Source organism: Stenella coeruleoalba (assembly GCF_951394435.1).
Source record: "Stenella coeruleoalba genome assembly, chromosome: 4".
Lineage (NCBI taxonomy): Eukaryota > Metazoa > Chordata > Mammalia > Artiodactyla > Delphinidae > Stenella > Stenella coeruleoalba.
Genome location: NC_137149.1, coordinates 88,844,554 through 88,865,079, shown reverse-complemented (window position 1 = coordinate 88,865,079; position 20,526 = coordinate 88,844,554). Strand labels below are relative to the sequence as shown.

Sequence of the window (20,526 nt, the reverse complement as noted above, 5' to 3'; positions counted from 1 at the left end):
GGTTTCAACTACCCAGGTTTAAGGTATTCTTCCTTCAGCTAAAACATGCATGTGGAACCTAGAGTATGATCAACCATGTGATCGGGAGACGTGTTCAAATATGTCTCAGTTTTCCTCCCCTGGTACTCGGGTGCAACATTCCAGACGCTTTACTAACACTCTCCCCACTTGGAGAGTCAGTCCCTTTAACCTCCTGTTTGGCCCAGTTTGCAATTTCTGCGGAAGATGAACAGGAATAGCGAGAACCAATGAGAGACTAGCTGGAGGTGTCTGGACGGGCAAATTTAACTCTCATTTCCCACCAGGAAGAGGAAATAACCAAAGGCTCAGCGTGCCGTACCGGAACCAGATTAGGGCCTGAAGCCATCCTGCGGTGTTGCGGCCAGCTCAAAAGAAAGCGAGTTGAAGAAAGGAGCTCAGGGGCACTGTAATTCACAAACCTGCAGAGTTATAAATGACAGCTATCGTCCAAAAATAGACTGAAGTAAGGCTGCCAAGAGGACTTGAAAGCGGGGCAGAATTGCAGGAAACCGATTTCAGGAGGTAGACTGGAATTGCATTGAAAGCATAGGAAAAGAGGCAGAACGTCCACAATGATGCACTTGGCCAAAAAGGGCGTATGTGTTTTTTCCTGAATATATTCAGGAAAAAACGCATACGCCCTTTTTGGCCAACCAAGCAAGCTTGCAAAGGAAATCTGCACTACAATGAAGTCTCACTTCCCCCCGGTCAAAAGGGCCATCTGAAAAAAGTGTAAAATCCAGAAAGGCAGGACAGGCCATGGAGAACTGGGAGCCTTGTTATGCTGATGGGCGGGATGTAAATTGCCAACAACCACTCGGGAGAAGTGTATGGTGTTTCCTGAAACATCTAAAAAACAAAGCAACAGAACCTAGGGCACTTCCACTTATGGTCCTATAGCTTAGGGAAATGAAAATCAAAAAGACACAGCCACCCCAAAGTTTGGAACGGCTCTGTTTACAAGAACCTCGTTTACAGTACAAGTTCAACATCGCAGAAAGTGAAAAATGGATAAAGAAGTTGTGGTATTTACTTACAAAGCAATATCACTCAGCAATGAAATCTGTGTCATCAGGCCCTTAGCAGCACAATGAGTGGATTCAGGTATGATGATTCTAACTGAAGTAAGTCACACAGAAAAAGAAACATCATAAGATATCAGTAATACACGGAATGTAAACTTGGCTACACAGGAACTGAATTACAGAACAGAACAGGGTCTCAAATTTAGAAAACCAACTTATGCTTGCTTAAGGGTAAAGGTGAGTTGGGGTGCTGCATAAAACCAGAGATTGAAATGAGCACAGATAAAGTTCCTTAAGCCAAATATGGAATAGACAAGAGCTACTCCTTGCTCAACGAATGGACTCAACACCCCATATTAAACGCCTAAGAATGTACCTGACTAGTAAGTATCTTAAAACCTATGGATTGCTATGTCTCCGAAAGAGAATCAAGCATGTGTACAGGGGCATAAACGCAGCAGTGATAGGATTGGAGAGGTTCGGTGAGCAAATGAAGACCCTTTGAAGTCATATTGCATGGTACCCATTCCACGGGTTTCAACTACCCAGGTTTAAGGTATTCTTCCTTCAGCTAAAACATGCATGTGGAACCTAGAGTATGATCAACCATGTGATCGGGAGACGTGTTCAAATATGTCTCAGTTTTCCTCCCCTGGTACTCGGGTGCAACATTCCAGACGCTTTACTAACACTCTCCCCACTTGGAGAGTCAGTCCCTTTAACCTCCTGTTTGGCCCAGTTTGCAATTTCTGCGGAAGATGAACAGGAATAGCGAGAACCAATGAGAGACTAGCTGGAGGTGTCTGGACGGGCAAATTTAACTCTCATTTCCCACCAGGAAGAGGAATTAACCAAAGGCTCAGCATGCCGGGCCGGAACCACATTAGGGCCTGAAGCCATCCTGCGGTGTTGCGGCCAGGTCACAAGAAAGCGAGTTGAAGAAAGGAGCTCAGGGGCACTGTAATTCACAAACCTGCAGAGTTATAAATGACAGCTATCGTCCAAAAATAGACTGAAGTAAGGCCGCCAAGAGGACTTGAAAGCAGGGCAGAATTGCAGGAAACCGATTTCAGAAGGTAGACTGGAATTGCATTGAAAGCATAGGAAAAGAGGCAGAACGTCCACAATGATGCACTTGGCCAAAAAGGGCGTATGCGTTTTTTCCTGAATATATTCAGGAAAAAACGCATACGCCCTTTTTGGCCAACCAAGCAAGCTTGCAAAGGAAATCTGCACTACAATGAAGTCTCACTTCCCCCCGGTCAAAAGGGCCATCTGAAAAAAGTGTAAAATCCAGAAAGGCAGGACAGGCCATGGAGAACTGGGAGCCTTGTTATGCTGATGGGCGGGATGTAAATTGCCAACAACCACTCGGGAGAAGTGTATGGTGTTTCCTGAAACATCTAAAAAACAAAGCAACAGAGCCTAGGGCACTTCCACTTATGGTCCTATAGCTTAGGGAAATTAAAATCAAAAAGACACAGCCACCCCAAAGTTTGGGACGCATCTGTTTACAAGAACCTCGTTTACAGTACCAGTTCAACATCGCAGAAAGTGAAAAATGGATAAAGAAGTTGTGGTATTTACTTACAAAGCAATATCACTCAGCAATGAAATCTATGTCATCAGGCCCTTAGCATCACAATGAGTGGGTTCAGGTATGATGATTCTAACTGAAATAAGTCACACAGAAAAAGAAACATCATAAGATATCACTAATACACGGAATGTAAACTTGGCTACACAGGAACTGCATTCCAAAACAGAACAGGGTCTCAAATTTAGAAAACCAACTTATGCTTGCTTAAGGGGAAAGGTGAGTTGGGGTGCTGCATAAAACCAGAGATTGAAATGAGCACAGATAAAGTTCCTTAAGCCAAATATGGAATAGACAAGAGCTACTCCTTGCTCAACGAAATGGACTCAAAACCCCATATTAAACCCCTAAGAATGTACCTGACTAGTAAGTATCTTAAAACCTATGGATTGCTATGTCTCCAAAAGAGAATCAAGCGTGTGTACAGGGTAATAAACGCAGCAGTGATAGGATTGGAGCGGTTCGGTGAGCAAATGAAGACCCTTTGAAGTCATATTGCATGGTACCCATTCCACGGGTTTCAACTACCCAGGTTTTAGGTATTCTTCCTTCAGCTAAAACATGCATGTGGAACCCAGAGTATGATCAACGTTGTGAACGGGAGACGTGTTCAAATATGTCTCAGTTTTCCTCCCCTGGTACTCGGGTGCAACATTCCAGATGCTTTACTAACACTCTCCCGACTTGGAGAGTCAGTCCCTTTAACCTCCTGTTTGGCCCACTTTGCAATTTCTGCGGAAGATGAACAGGAATAGCGAGAACCAATGAGAGGCTAGCTGGAGGTGTCTGGATGGGCAAATTTAACTCTCATTTCCCACCAGGAAGAGGAAATAACCAAAGGCTCAGCATGCCGGGCCGGAACCAGATTAGGGCCTGAAGCCATCCTGCGGTGTTGCGGCCAGGTCACAAGAAAGCGAGTTGAAGAAAGGAGCTCAGGGGCACTGTAATTCACAAACCTGCAGAGTTATAAATGACAGCTATCGTCCAAAAATAGACTGAAGTAAGGCTGCCAAGAGGACTTGAAAGCGGGGCAGAATTGCAGGAAACCGATTTCAGGAGGTAGACTGGAATTGCATTGAAAGCATAGGAAAAGAGGCAGAATGTCCACAATGATGCACTTGGCCAAAAAGGGTGTATGCGTTTTCTCCTGAATATATTCAGGAAAAAACGCATACGCCCTTTTTGGCCAACCAAGCAAGCTTGCAAAGGAAATCTGCACTACAATGAAGTCTCACTTCCCCCCGGTCAAAAGGGCCATCTGAAAAAAGTGTAAAATCCAGAAAGGCAGGACAGGCCATGGAGAACTGGGAGCCTTGTTATGCTGATGGGCGGGATGTAAATAGCCAATAACCACTCGGGAGAAGTGTATGGTGTTTCCTGAAACATCTAAAAAACAAAACAACAGAACCTAGGGCACTTCCACTTATGGTCCTATAGTTTAGGGAAATTAAAATCAAAAAGACACAGCCACCCGAAAGTTTGGAACGGCTCTGTTTACAAGAACCTCGTTTACAGTACAAGTTCAACATCGCAGAAAGTGAAAAATGGATAAAGAACTTGTGGTACTTACGTACAATGCAGTATCACTCAGCAATGAAATCTATGTCATCAGGCCCTTAGCAGCATAATGAGTAGATTCAGGTACGATGATTCTAACTGAAATAAGTCACACAGAAAAAGAAACATCATAAGATATCACTAATACACGGAATGTAAACTTGGCTACACAGGAACTGCATTCCAAAACAGAACAGGGTCTCAAATTTAGAAAACCAACTTATGCTTGCTTAAGGGGAAAGGTGAGTTGGGGTGCTGCATAAAACCAGAGATTGAAATGAGCACAGATAAAGTTCCTTAAGCCAAATATGGAATAGACAAGAGCTACTCCTTGCTCAACGAAATGGACTCAAAACCCCATATTAAACCCCTAAGAATGTACCTGACTAGTAAGTATCTTAAAACCTATGGATTGCTATGTCTCCAAAAGAGAATCAAGGGTGTGTACAGGGGAATAAACGCAGCAGTGATAGGATTGGAGAGGTTCGGTGAGCAAATGAAGACCCTTTCAAGTCATACTGCATGGTACCCATTCCACGGGTTTCAACTACCCAGGTTTTAGGTATTCTTCCTTCAGCTAAAACATGCATGTGGAACCCAGAGTATGATCAACCGTGTGAAAGGGAGACGTGTTCAAATATGTCTCAGTTTTCCTCCCCTGGTACTCGGGTGCAACATTCCAGACGCTTTACTAACACTCTCCCCACTTGGAGAGTCAGTCCCTTTAACCTCCTGTTTGGCCCAGTTTGCAATTTCTGCGGAAGATGAACAGGAATAGCGAGAACCAATGAGAGGCTAGCTGGAGGTGTCTGGACGGGCAAATTTAACTCTCATTTCCCACCAGGAAGAGGAATTAACCAAAGGCTCAGCATGCCGGGCCGGAACCAGATTAGGGCCTGAAGCCATCCTGCGGTGTTGCGGCCAGGTCACAAGAAAGCGAGTTGAAGAAAGGAGCTCAGGGACACTGTAATTCACAAACCTGCAGAGTTATAAATGACAGCTATCGTCCAAAAATAGACTGAAGTAAGGCTGCCAAGAGGACTTGAAAGCGGGGCAGAATTGCAGGAAACCGATTTCAGGACGTAGACTGGAATTGCATTGAAAGCATAGGAAAAGAGGCAGAACGTCCACAATGATGCACTTGGCCAAAAAGGGCGTATGCGTTTTTTCCTGAATATATTCAGGAAAAAACGCATACGCCCTTTTTGGCCAACCAAGCAAGCTTGCAAAGGAAATCTGCACTACAATGAAGTCTCACTTCCCCCCGGTCAAAAGGGCCATCTGAAAAAAGTGTAAAATCCAGAAAGGCAGGACAGGCCATGGAGAACTAGGAGCCTTGTTATGCTGATGGGCGGGATGTAAATTGCCAACAACCACTCGGGAGAAGTGTATGGTGTTTCCTGAAACATCTAAAAAACAAAGCAACAGAACCTAGGGCACTTCCACTTATGTCCCTATAGCTTAGGGAAATTAAAATCAAAAAGACACAGACACCCCAAAGTTTGGAACGGCTCTGTTTACAAGAACCTCGTTTACAGTACAAGTTCAACATCGCAGAAAGTGAAAAATGGATAAAGAAGTTGTGGTATTTACTTACAAAGCAATATCACTCAGCAATGAAATCTGTGTCATCAGGCCCTTAGCAGCACAATGAGTGGATTCAGGTATGATGATTCTAACTGAAATAAGTCACACAGAAAAAGAAACATCATAAGATATCAGTAATACACGGAATGTAAACTTGGCTACACAGGAACTGAATTACAGAACAGAACAGGGTCTCAAATTTAGAAAACCAACTTATGCTTGCTTAAGGGTAAAGGTGAGTTGGGGTGCTGCATAAAACCAGAGATTGAAATGAGCACAGATAAAGTTCCTTAAGCCAAATATGGAATAGACAAGAGCTACTCCTTGCTCAACGAAATGGACTCAACACCGCATATTAAACGCCTAAGAATGTACCTGACAAGTAAGTATCTTAAAACCTATAGATTGCTATCTCTCCGAAAGAGAATCAAGCATGTGTACAGGGGCATAAACGCAGCAGTGATAGGATTGGAGAGGTTCGGTGAGCAAACGAAGACCCTTTGAAGTCATATTGCATGGTACCTATTACACGGCTCTCAACTCTCCAGGTTTAAGGTATTCTTCCTTCAGCTAAAACATGCATGTGGAACCCAAGTATGATCAACCATGTGAACGGGAGACGTGTTCAAATATGTCTCAGTTTTCCTCCCCTGGTACTCGGGAGCAACATTCCAGACGCTTTACTAACACTCTCCCCACTTGGAGAGTCAGCGCCTTTAACCTCCTGTTTGGCCCAGTTTGCAATTTCTGCGCAAGATGAACAGGAATAGCGAGAACCAATGAGAGACTAGCTGGAGGTGTCTGGACGGGCAAATTTAACTCTCATTTCCCACCAGGAAGAGGAAATAACCAAAGGCTCAGCGTGCCGTGCCGGAACCAGATTAGGGCATGAAGCCATCCTGCGGTGTTGCGGCCAGGTCACAAGAAAGCGAGTTGAAGAAAGGAGCTCAGGGGCACTGTAATTCACAAACCTGCAGAGTTATAAATGACAGCTATCGTCCAAAAATAGACTGAAGTAAGGCTGCCAAGAGGACTTGAAAGCGGGGCAGAATTGCAGGAAACCGATTTCAGGAGGTAGACTGGAATTGCATTGAAAGCATAGGAAAAGAGGCAGAACGTCCACAATGATGCACTTGGCCAAAAAGGGCGTATGCGTTTTTTCCTGAATATATTCAGGAAAAAATGCATACGCCCTTTTTGGCCAACCAAGCAAGCTTGCAAAGGAAATCTGCACTACAATGAAGTCTCACTTCCCCCCGGTCAAAAGGGCCATCTGAAAAAAGTGTAAAATCCAGAAAGGCAGGACAGGCCATGGAGAACTGGGAGCCTTGTTATGCTGATGGGCGGGATGTAAATTGCCAACAGACACTCGGGAGAAGTGTATGGTGTTTCCTGAAACATCTAAAAAACAAAGCAACAGAGCCTAGGGCACTGCCACTTATGGTCCTATAGCTTAGGGAAATTAAAATCAAAAAGACACAGCCACCCCAAAGTTTGGGACGCCTCTGTTTACAAGAACCTCGTTTACAGTACAAGTTCAACATCACAGAAAGTGAAAAATGGATAAAGAACTTGTGGTACTTACGTACAATGCAGTATCACTCAGCAATGAAATCTATGTCATCAGGCCCGTAGCAGCATAATGAGTGGATTCAGGTACGATGATTCTAACTGAAATAAGTCACACAGAAAAAGAAACATCATAAGATATCACTAATACACGGAATGTAAACTTGGCTACACAGGAACTGCATTCCAAAACAGAACAGGGTCTCAAATTTAGAAAACCAACTTATGCTTGCTTAAGGGTAAAGGTGAGATGGAGTGCTGCATAAAACCAGAGATTGAAATGAGCACAGATAAAGTTCCTTAAGCCAAATATGGAATAGACAAGAGCTACTCCTTGCTCAACGAAATGGACTCAAAACCCCATATTAAACCCCTAAGAATGTACCTGACTAGTAAGTATCTTAAAACCTATGGATTGCTATGTCTCCAAAAGAGAATCAAGCGTGTGTACAGGGTAATAAACGCAGGAGTGATAGGATTGGAGAGGTTCGGTGAGCAAATGAAGACCCTTTGAAGTCATATTGCATGGTACCCATTCCACGGGTCTCAACTCTCCATGTTTAAGGTATTCTTCCTTCAGCTAAAACATGCATGTGGAACCCAGAGTATGATCAACCATGTGAATGGGAGACGTGTTCAAATATGTCTCAGTTTTCCTTCCCTGGTACTCGGGTGCAACATTCCAGACGCTTTACTAACACTCTCCCCACTTGGAGAGTCAGTCCCTTTAACCTCCTGTTTGGCCCAGTTTGCAAATTCTGCGGAAGATGAACAGGAATAGCGAGAACCAATGAGAGGCTATCTGGAGGTGTCTGGACGGGCAAATTTAACTCTCATTTCCCACCAGGAAGAGGAATTAACCAAAGGCTCAGCATGCCGGGCCGGAACCAGATTAGGGCCTGAAGCCATCCTGCGGTGTTGCGGCCAGGTCACAAGAAAGCGAGTTGAAGAAAGGAGCTCAGGGGCACTGTAATTCACAAACCTGCAGAGTTATAAATGACAGCTATCGTCCAAAAATAGACTGAAGTAAGGCTGCCAAGAGGACTTGAAAGCGGGGCAGAACTGCAGGAAACTGATTTCAGGAGGTAGACTAGAATTGCATTGAAAGCATAGGAAAAGAGGCAGAACGTCCACAATGATGCACTTGGCCAAAAAGGGCGTATGCGTTTTTTCCTGAATATATTCAGGAAAAAACGCATACGCCCTTTTTGGCCAACCAAGCAAGCTTGCAAAGGAAATCTGCACTACAATGAAGTCTCACTTCCCCCCGGTCAAAAGGGCCATCTGAAAAAAGTGTAAAATCCAGAAAGGCAGGACAGGCCATGGAGAACTGGGAGCCTTGTTATGCTGATGGGCGGGATGTAAATTGCCAACAACCACTCGGGAGAAGTGTATGGTGTTTCCTGAAACATCTAAAAAACAAAGCAACAGAGCCTAGGGCACTTCCACTTATGGTCCTATAGCTTAGGGAAATTAAAATCAAAAAGACACAGCCACCCCAAAGTTTGGGACGCCTCTGTTTACAAGAACCTCGTTTACAGTACAAGTTCAACATCGCAGAAAGTGAAAAATGGATAAAGAAGTTGTGGTATTTACTTACAAAGCAATATCACTCAGCAATGAAATCTATGTCATCAGGCCCTTAGCATCACAATGAGTGGATTCAGGTATGATGATTCTAAATGAAATAAGTCACACAGAAAAAGAAACATCATAAGATATCAGTAATACACGGAATGTAAACTTGGCTACACAGGAACTGAATTACAGAACAGAACAGGGTCTCAAATTTAGAAGACCAACTTATGCTTGCTTAAGGGAAAAGGTGAGTTGGGGTGCTGCATAAAACCAGAGATTGAAATGAGCACAGATAAAGTTCCTTAAGCCAAATATGGAATAGACAAGAGCTACTCCTTGCTCAACGAAATGGACTCAAAACCCCATATTAAACGCCTAAGAATGTACCTGACTAGTAAGTATCTTAAAACCTATGGATTGCTATGTCTCCGAAAGAGAATCAAGCACGTGTACAGGGGCATAAACGCAGCAGTGATAGGATTGGAGAGGTTCGGTGAGCAAATGAAGACCCTTTGAAGTCATATTGCATGGTACCCATTCCACGGGTTTCAACTACCCAGGTTTTAGATATTCTTCCTTCAGCTAAAACATGCATGTGGAACCCAGAGTATGATCAACCATGTGATCGGGAGACGTGTTCAAATATGTCTCAGTTTTCCTCCCCTGGTACTCGGGTGCAACATTCCAGACGCTTTACTAACACTCTCCCCACTTGGAGAGTCAGCGCCTTTAACCTCCTGTTTGGCACAGTTTGCAATTTCTGCGGAAGATGAACAGGAATAGCGAGAACCAATGAGAGGCTAGCTGGAGGTGTCTGGACGGGCAAATTTAACTCTCATTTCCCAACAGGAAGAGGAAATAACCAAAGGCTCAGCGTGCCGTGCTGGAACCAGATTAGGGCCTGAAGCCATCCTGCGGTGTTGCGGCCAGCTCAAAAGAAAGCGAGTTGAAGAAAGGAGCTCAGGGGCACTGTAATTCACAAACCTGCAGAGTTATAAATGACAGCTATCGTCCAAAAATAGACTGAAGTAAGGCTGCCAAGAGGACTTGAAAGCGGGGCAGAATTGCAGGAAACCGATTTCAGGAGGTAGACTGGAATTGCATTGAAAGCATAGGAAAAGAGGCAGAACGTCCACAATGATGCACTTGGCCAAAAAGGGCGTATGCGTTTTTTCCTGAATATATTCAGGAAAAAACGCATACGCCCTTTTTGACCAACCAAGCAAGCTTGCAAAGGAAATCTGCACTACAATGAAGTCTCACTTCCCCCCGGTCAAAAGGGCCATCTGAGAAAAGTGTAAAATCCAGAAAGGCAGGACAGGCCATGGAGAACTGGGAGCCTTGTTATGCTGATGGGCGGGATGTAAATTGCCAACAGACACTCGGGAGAAGTGTATGGTGTTTCATGAAACATCTAAAAATCAAAGCAACAGAGCCTAGGGCACATCCACTTATGGTCCTATAGCTTAGGGAAATTAAATTCAAAAAGACACAGCCACCCCAAAGTTTGGAACGGCTCTGTTTACAAGAACCTCGTTTACAGTACAAGTTCAACATCGCAGAAAGTGAAAAATGGATAAAGAACTTGTGGTACTTACGTACAATGCAGTATCACTCAGCAATGAAATCTATGTCATCAGGCCCGTAGCAGCATAATGAGTGGATTCAGGTACGATGATTCTAACTGAAATAAGTCACACAGAAAAAGAAACATCATAAGATATCAGTAATACACGGAATGTAAACTTGGCTACACAGGAACTGCATTCCAAAACAGAACAGGGTCTGAAATTTAGAAAACCAACTTATGCTTGCTTAAGGGTAAAGGTGAGTTGGGGTGCTGCATAAAACCAGAGATTGAAATGAGCACAGATAAAGTTCCTTAAGCCAAATATGGAATAGACAAGAGCTACTCCTTGCTCAACGAAATGGACTCAAAACCCCATATTAAACGCCTAAGAATGTACCTGACTAGTAAGTATCTTTAAACCTATGGATTGCTATGTCTCCGAAAGAGAATCAAGCATGTGTACAGGGGCATAAACGCAGCAGTGATAGGATTGGAGAGGTTCGGTGAGCAAATGAAGACCCTTTGAAGTCATATTGCATGGTACCCATTCCACGGGTTTCAACTACCCAGGTTTTAGGTATTCTTCCTTCAGCTAAAACATGCATGTGGAACCCAGAGTATGATCAACCATGTGAACGGGAGACGTGTTCAAATATGTCTCAGTTTTCCTCCCCTGGTAATCGGGTGCAACATTCCAGACGCTTTACTAACACTCTCCCCACTTGGAGAGTCAGCGCCTTTAACCTCCTGTTTGGCACAGTTTGCAATTTCTGCGGAAGATGAACAGGAATAGCGAGAACCAATGAGAGGCTAGCTGGTGGTGTCTGCACGGGCAAATTTAACTCTCATTTCCCACCAGGAAGAGGAAATAACCAAAGGCTAAGCGTGCCGTGCCGGAACCAGATTAGGGCCTGAAGCCATCCTGCGGTGTTGCGGCCAGCTCAAAAGAAAGCGAGTTGAAGAAAGGAGCTCAGGGGCACTGTAATTCACAAAACTGCAGAGTTATAAATGACAGCTATCGTCCAAAAATAGACTGAAGTAAGGCTGCCAAGAGGACTTGAAAGCGGGGCAGAATTGCAGGAAACCGATTTCAGGAGGTAGACTGGAATTGCATTGAAAGCATAGGAAAAGAGGCAGAACGTCCACAATGATGCACTTGGCCAAAAAGGGCGTATGCGTTTTTTCCTGAATATATTCAGGAAAAAACGCATACGCCCTTTTTGGCCAACCAAGCAAGCTTGCAAAGGAAATCTGCACTACAATGAAGTCTCACTTCCCCCCGGTCAAAAGGGCCATCTGAAAAAAGTGTAAAATCCAGAAAGGCAGGACAGGCCATGGAGAACTGGGAGCCTTGTTATGCTGATGGGCGGGATGTAAATTGCCAACAGACACTCGGGAGAAGTGTATGGTGTTTCCTGAAACATCTAAAAAACAAAGCAACAGAGCCTAGGGTACTGCCACTTATGGTCCTATAGCTTAGGGAAATTAAAATCAAAAAGACACAGCCACCCCAAAGTTTGGGATGCCACTGTTTACAAGAACCTCATTTACAGTACAAGTTCAACATCGCAGAAAGTGAAAAATGGATAAAGAAGTTGTGGTATTTACTTACAAAGCAATATCACTCAGCAATGAAATCTGTGTCATCAGGCCCTTAGCAGCACAATGAGTGGATTCAGGTATGATGATTCTAACTGAAATAAGTCACAGAGAAAAAGAAACATCATAAGATATCAGTAATACACGGAATGTAAACTTGGCTACACAGGAACTGAATTCCAAAACAGAACAGGTTCTCAAATTTAGAAAACCAACTTATGCTTGCTTAAGGGGAAAGGTGAGTTGGGTTGCTGCATGAAACCAGAGATTGAAATGAGCACAGATAAAGTTCCTTAAGCCAAATATGGAATAGACAAGAGCTACTCCTTGCTCAACGAAATGGACTCAACACCCAATATTTAACGCCTAAGAATGTACCTGACTAGTAAGTATCTTAAAACCTATGGATTGCTATGTCTCCGAAAGAGAATCAAGCATGTGTACAGGGGCATAAACGCAGCAGTGATAGGATTCGAGAGGTTCGGTGAGCAAATGAAGACCCTTTGAAGTCATATTGCATGGTACCCATTCCACGGGTTTCAACTACCCAGGTTTTAGGTATTCTTCCTTCAGCTAAAACATGCATGTGGAACCCAGAGTATGATCAACCATGTGATCGGGAGACGTGTTCAAATATGTCTCAGTTTTCCTCCCCTGGTACAAGGGTGCAACATTCCAGACGCTTTACTAACACTCTCCCCACTTGGAGAGTCAGCGCCTTTAACCTCCTGTTTGGCCCAGTTTGCAATTTCTGCGGAAGATGAACAGGAATAGCAAGAACCAATGAGAGGCTAGCTGGAGGTGTCTGGACGGGCAAATTTAACTCTCATTTCCCACCAGGAAGAGGAATTAACCAAAGGCTCAGCATGCCGGCCCGGAAACAGATTAGGGCCTGAAGCCATCCTGCGGTGTTGCGGCCAGGTCACAAGAAAGCGAGTTGAAGAAAGGAGCTCAGGGGCACTGTAATTCACAAACCTGCAGAGTTATAAATGACAGCTATCGTCCAAAAATAGACTGAAGTAAGGCTGCCAAGAGGACTTGAAAGCGGGGCAGAATTGCAGGAAACCGATTTCAGGAGGTAGACTGGAATTGCATTGAAAGCATAGGAAAAGAGGCAGAACGTCCACAATGATGCACTTGGCCAAAAAGGGCGTATGCGTTTTTTCCTGAATATATTCAGGAAAAAACGCATACGCCCTTTTTGGCCAACCAAGCAAGCTTGCAAAGGAAATCTGCACTACAATGAAGTCTCACTTCCCCCCGGTCAAAAGGGCCATCTGAAAAAAGTGTAAAATCCAGAAAGGCAGGACAGGCCATGGAGAACTGGGAGCCTTGTTATGCTGATGGGCGGGATGTAAATTGCCAACAGACACTCGGGAGAAGTGTATGGTGTTTCCTGAAACATCTAAAAAACAAAGCAACAGAGCCTAGGGCACTGCCACTTATGGTCCTATAGCTTAGGGAAATTAAAATCAAAAAGACACAGCCACCCCAAAGTTTGGGACGCCTCTGTTTACAAGAACCTCGTTTACAGTACAAGTTCAACATCGCAGAAATTGAAAAATGGATAAAGAAGTTGTGGTATTTACTTACAAAGCAATATCACTCAGCAATGAAATCTATGTCATCAGGCCCTTAGCATCACAATGAGTGGATTCAGGTATGATGATTCTAACTGAAATAAGTCACACAGAAAAAGAAACATCATAAGATATCAGTAATACACGGAATGTAAACTTGGCTACACAGGAACTGAATTACAGAACAGAACAGGGTCTCAAATTTAGAAAACCAACTTATGCTTGCTTAAGGGGAAAGGTGAGTTGGGGTGCTGCATAAAACCAGAGATTGAAATGAGCACAGATAAAGTTCCTTAAGCCAAATATGGAATAGACAAGAGCTACTCCTTGCTCAACGAAATGGACTCAACACCGCATATTAAACGCCTAACAATGTACCTGACTAGTAAGTATCGTAAAACCTATGGATTGCTATGTCTCCAAAAGAGAATCAAGCATGTGTACAGGGGCATAAACGCAGCAGTGATAGGATTGGAGAGGTTCGGTGAGCAAATGAAGACCCTTTGAAGTCATATTGCATGGTACCCATTACACGGGTCTCAACTCTCCAGGTTTAAGGTATTCTTCCTTCAGCTAAAACATGCATGTGGAACCCAAGTATGATCAACCATGTGAACGGGAGACGTGTTCAAATATGTCTCAGTTTTCCTCCCCTGGTACTCGGGTGCAACATTCCAGACGCTTTACTAACACTCTCCCCACTTAGAGAGTCAGCGCCTTTAACCTCCTGTTTGGCCCAGTTTGCAATTTCTGCGGAAGATGAACAGGAATAGCGAGAACCAATGAGAGGCTAGCTGGAGGTGTCTGGACGGGCAAATTTAACTCTCATTTCCCACCAGGAAGAGTAAATAACCAAAGGCTCAGCGTGCCGTACCGGAACCAGATTACGGCCTGAAGCCATCCTGCGGTGTTGTGGCCAGCTCAAAAGAAAGCGAGTTGAAGAAAGGAGCTCAGGGGCACTGTAATTCACAAACCTGCAGAGTTATAAATGACAGCTATCGTCCAAAAATAGACTGAAGTAAGGCTGCCAAGAGGACTTGAAAGCGGGGCAGAATTGCAGGAAACCGATTTCAGGAGGTAGACTGGAATTGCATTGAAAGCATAGGAAAAGAGGCAGAACGTCCACAATGATGCACTTGGCCAAAAAGGGCGTATGCGTTTATTCCTGAATATATTCAGGAAAAAACGCATACGCCCTTTTTGGCCAACCAAGCAAGCTTGCAAAGGAAATCTGCACTACAATGAAGTCTCACTTCCCCCCGGTCAAAAGGGCCATCTGAAAAAAGTGTAAAATCCAGAAAGGCAGGACAGGCCATGGAGAACTGGGAACCTTGTTATGCTGATGGGCGGGATGTAAATTGCCAACAGACACTCGGGAGAAGTGTATGGTGTTTCCTGAAACATCTAAAAAACAAAGCAACAGAACCTAGGGCACTTCCACTTATGGTCCTATAGCTTAGGGAAATTAAAATAAAAAAGACACAGCCACCCCAAGGTTTGGAACGGCTCTGTTTACAAGAACCTCGTTTACAGTACAAGTTCAACATCGCAGAAAGTGAAAAATGGATAAAGAAGTTGTGGTATTTACTTACAAAGCAATATCACTCAGCAATGAAATCTGTGTCATCAGGCCCTTAGCAGCACAATGAGTGGATTCAGTTATGATGATTCTAACTGAAATAAGTCACACAGAAAAAGAAACATCATAAGATATCAGTAATACACGGAATGTAAACTTGGCTACACAGGAACTGAATTACAGAACAGAACAGGGTCTCAAATTTAGGAAACCAACTTATGCTTGCTTAAGGGGAAAGGTGAGTTGGGGTGCTGCATAAAACCAGAGATTGAAATGAGCACAGATAAAGTTCCTTAAGCCAAATATGGAATAGACAAGAGCTACTCCTTGCTCAACGAAATGGACACAACACCGCATATTAAACGCCTAAGAATGTACCTGACTAGTAAGTATCTTAAAACCTATGGATTGCTATGTCTCCGAAAGAGAATCAAGCATGTGTACAGGGTCATAAACGCAGCAGTGATAGGATTGGAGAGGTTCGGTGAGCAAATGAAGACCCTTTGAAGTCATATTGCATGGTACCCATTCCACGGGTTTCAACTACCCAGGTTTAAGGTATTCTTCCTTCAGCTAAAACATGCATGTGGAACCTAGAGTATGATCAACCATGTGATCAGGAGACGTGTTCAAATATGTCTCAGTTTTCCTCCCCTGGTACTCGGGTGCAACATTCCAGACGCTTTACTAACACTCTCCCGACTTGGAGAGTCAGTCCCTTTAACCTCCTGTTTGGCCCAGTTTGCAATTTCTGCGGAAGATGAACAGAAATAGCGAGAACCAATTAGAGGCTAGCTGGAGGTGTCTGGACGGGCAAATTTAACTCTCATTTCCCACCAGGAAGAGGAATTAACCAAAGGCTCAGCATGCCGGGCCGGAAGCAGATTAGGGCCTGAAGCCATCCTGCGGTGTTGCGGCCAGGTCACAAGAAAGCGAGTTGAAGAAAGGAGCTCAGGGGCACTGTAATTCACAAACCTGCAGAGTTATAAATGACAGCTATCGTCCAAAAATAGACTGAAGTAAGGCTGCCAAGAGGACTTGAAAGCGGGGCAGAATTGCAGGAAACCGATTTCAGGAGGTAGACTGGAATTGCATTGAAAGCATAGGAAAAGAGGCAGAACGTCCACAATGATGCACTTGGCCAAAAAGGGCATATGCGTTTTTTCCTGAATATATTCAGGAAAAAACGCATACGCCCTTTTTGGCCAACCAAGCAAGCTTGCAAAGGAAATCTGCACTACAATGAAGTCTCACTTCCCCCCGGTCAAAAGGGCCATCTGAAAAAAGTGTAAAATCCAGAAAGGCAGGACAGGCCATGGAGAACTGGGAGCCTTGTTATGCTGATGGGCGGCATGTAAATTGCCAACAGACACTCGGGAGAAGTGTATGGTGTTTCCTGAAACATCTAAAAAACAAAGCAACAGAGCTTAGAGCACTGCCACTTATGGTCCTATAGCTTAGGGAAATTAAAATCAAAAAGACACAGCCACCCCAAAGTTTGGGACGCCTCTGTTTACAACAACCTCGTTTACAGTACAAGTTCAACATCGCAGAAAGTGAAAAATGGATAAAGAAGTTGTGGTATTTACTTACAAAGCAATATCACTCAGCAATGAAATCTGTGTCATCAGGCCCTTAGCAGCACAATGAGTGGATTCAGGTATGATGATTCTAACTGAAATACGTCACACAGAAAAAGAAACATCATAAGATATCAGTAATACACGGAATGTAAACTTGGCTACACAGGAACTGAATTACAGAACAGAACAGGGTCTCAAATTTAGAAAACCAACTTATGCTTGCTTAAGGGGAAAGGTGAGTTGGGGTGCTGCATAAAACCAGAGATTGAAATGAGCACAGATAAAGTTCCTTAAGCCAAATATGGAATAGACAAGAGCTACTCCTTGCTCAACGAAATGGACACAACACCGCATATTAAACGCCTAAGAATGTACCTGACTAGTAAGTATCTTAAAACCTATGGATTGCTATGTCTCCGAAAGAGAATCAAGCATGTGTACAGGGTCATAAACGCAGCAGTGATAGGATTGGAGAGGTTCGGTGAGCAAATGAAGACCCTTTGAAGTCATATTGCATGGTACCCATTCCACGGGTTTCAACTACCCAGGTTTAAGGTATTCTTCCTTCAGCTAAAACATGCATGTGGAACCTAGAGTATGATCAACCATGTGATCGGGAGACGTGTTCAAATATGTCTCAGTTTTCGTACCCTGGTACTCGGGTGCAACATTCCAGACGCTTTACTAACACTCTCCCGACTTGGAGAGTCAGTCCCTTTAACCTCCTGTTTGGCCCAGTTTGCAATTTCTGCGGAAGATGAACAGGAATAGCGAGAACCAATGAGAGACTAGCTGGAGGTGTCTGGACGTGCAAATTTCACTCTCATTTCCCACCAGGAAGAGGAATTAACCAAAGGCTCAGCGTGCCGTGCCAGAAGCAGATTAGGGCCTGAAGCCATCCTGCAGTGTTGGGGCCAGCTAAAAAGAAAGCGAGTTGAAGAAAGGAGCTCAGGGACACTGTAATTCACAAACCTGCAGAGTTATAAATGACAGCTATCGTCCAAAAATATACTGAAGTAAGGCTGCCAAGAGGACTTGAAAGCGGGGCAGAATTGGAGGAAACCAATTTCAGGAGGTAGACTGGAATTGCATTGAAAGCATAGGAAAAGAGGCAGAACGTCCACAATGATGCACTTGGCCAAAAAGGGCGTATGCGTTTTTTCCTGAATATATTCAGGAAAAAACGCATACGCCCCTTTTGGCCAACCAAGCAAACTTGCAAAGGAAATCTGCACTACAATGAAGTCTCACTTCTCCCCGGTCAAAAGGGCCATCTGAAAAACGTGTAAAATCCAGAAAGACAGGACAGGCCATGGAGAACTGGGAGCCTTGTTATGCTGATGGGCGGGATGTAAATTGCCAACAGACACTCGGGAGAAGTGTATGGTGTTTCCTGAAACATCTAAAAAACAAAGCAACAGAGCCTAGGGCACTTCCACTTATGGTCCTATAGTTTAGGGAAATTAAAATCAAAAAGACACAGCCACCCCAAAGTTTGGGACGCCTCCGTTTACAAGAACCTCGTTTACCGTACAAGTTCAATATCACAGAAAGTGAAAAATGGATAAAGAACTTGTGGTACTTACGTACAATGCAGTATCACTCAGCAATGAAATCTATGTCATCAGGCCCGTAGCAGCATAATGTGTGGATTCAGGTACGATGATTCTAACTGAAATAAGTCACACAGAAAAAGAAACATCATAAGATATCACTAATACACGGAATGTAAACTTGGCTACAGAGGAACTGCATCCCAAAACAGAACAGGGTCTCAAATTTAGAAAACCAACATATGCTTGCTTAAGGGGAAAGGTGAGTTGGGGTGCTGCATAAAACCAGAGATTGAAATGAGCACAGATAAAGTTCCTTAAGCCAAATATGGAATAGACAAGAGCTACTCCTTGCTCAACGAAATGGACTCAACACCGCATATTAAACGCCTAAGAATGTATCTGACTACTAAGTATTGTAAAACCTATGGATTGCTATGTCTCCAAAAGAGAATGAAGCATGTGTACAGGGGCATAAACGCAGCAGTGATAGGATTGGAGAGGTTCGGTGAGCAAATGAAGACCCTTTGAAGTCATATTGCATGGTACCCTTTACACGGGTCTCAACTCTCCAGGTTTAAGGTATTCTTCCTTCAGCTAAAACATGCATGTGGAACCCAAGTATGATCAACCATGTGAACGGGAGACGTGTTCAAATATGTCTCAGTTTACCTCCCCTGGTACTCGGGTGCAACATTCCAGACGCTTTACTAACACTCTCCCGACTTGGAGAGTCAGTCCCTTTAACCTCCTGTTTGGCCCAGTTTGCAATTTCTGCGGAAGATGAACAGGAATAGCGAGAACCAATGAGAGACTAGCTGGAGGTGTCTCGACGGGCAAATTTAACTCTCATTTCCCACCAGGAAGAGGAATTAACCAAAGGCTCAGCGTGCCGTGCCGGAACCAGATTAGGGCCTGAAGACATCCTGCGGTGTTGCGGCCAGCTCAAAAGAAAGCGAGTTGAAGAAAGGAGCTCAGGGGCACTGTAATTCACAAACCTGCAGAGTTATAAATGACAGCTATCGTCCAAAAATATACTGAAGTAAGGCTGCCAAGAGGACTTGAAAGTGGGGCAGAATTGCAGGAAACCGATTTCAGGAGGTAGACTGGAATTGCATTGAAAGCATAGGAAAAGAGGCAGAACGTCCACAATGATGCACTTGGCCAAAAAGGGCGTATGCGTTTTTTCCTGAATATATTCAGGAAAAAACGCATACGCCCTTTTTGGTCAACCAAGCAAGCTTGCAAAGGAAATCTGCACTACAATGATGTCTCACTTCCCCCCGGTCAAAAGGGCCATCTGAAAAAAGTGTAAAATCCAGAAAGGCAGGACAGGCCATGGAGAACTGGGAGCCTTGTTATGCTGAAGGGCGGGATGTAAATTGCCAACAACCACTCGGGAGAAGTGTATGGTGTTTCCTGAAACATCTAAAAAACAAAGCAACAGAGCCTAGGGCACTTTCATTTATGGTCCTATAGCTTAGGGAATTTGAAATCAAAAAGACACAGCCACCCCAAAGTTAGGGACGCCTCTGTTTACAAGAACCTCGTTTACAGTACAAGTTCAACATCGCAGAAAGTGAAAAATGGATAAAAAAGTTGTGGTATTTACTTACAAAGCAATATCACTCAGCAATGAAATCTGTGTCATCAGGCCCTTAGCAGCACAATGAGTGTTTTCAGGTATGATAATTCTAACTGAAATAAGTCACACAGAAAAAGAAACATCATAAGATATCAGTAATACACGGAATGGAAACTTGGCTACACAGGAACTGAATTACAGAACAGAACAGGGTCTCAAATTTAGAAAACCAACTTATGCTTGCTTAAGGGGAAAGGTGAGTTGGGGTGCTGCATAAAACCAGAGATTGAAATGAGCACAGATAAAGATCCTTAAGCCAAATATGGAATAGACAAGAGCTACTCCTTGCTCAACGAAATGGACTCAACACCGCATATTAAACGCCTAAGAATGTACCTGACTAGTAAGTATCTTAAAACCTATGGATTGCTATGTCTCCGAAAGAGAATCAAGCATGTGTACAGGGGCATAAACGCAGCAGTGATAGGATTGGAGAGGTTCGGTGAGCAAATGAAGACCCTTTGAAGTCATATTGCATGGTAC

The 20,526-nt window shown here is 43.9% G+C and overlaps 1 long non-coding RNA gene across 50 annotated transcripts in view; it reads right to left on the bottom strand.

The window, feature by feature from the left end:
- LOC307185334 overlaps window positions 1-20,526 on the bottom strand; it is a 3,778,167-nt gene that overhangs the window by 1,445,167 nt on the left and 2,312,474 nt on the right. For 48 of the 50 annotated variants that reach the window (XR_013827964.1, XR_013827965.1, XR_013827990.1 and 45 more), the window contains one exon: window positions 8,953-9,034. This is a non-coding gene — a long non-coding RNA (uncharacterized lncRNA). Of the gene's footprint in view, window positions 1-8,952; window positions 9,035-15,271; window positions 15,358-20,526 lie in introns of all 50 variants that reach the window. The other 2 variants (XR_013827988.1, XR_013827986.1) reach the window with 2 other exon arrangements.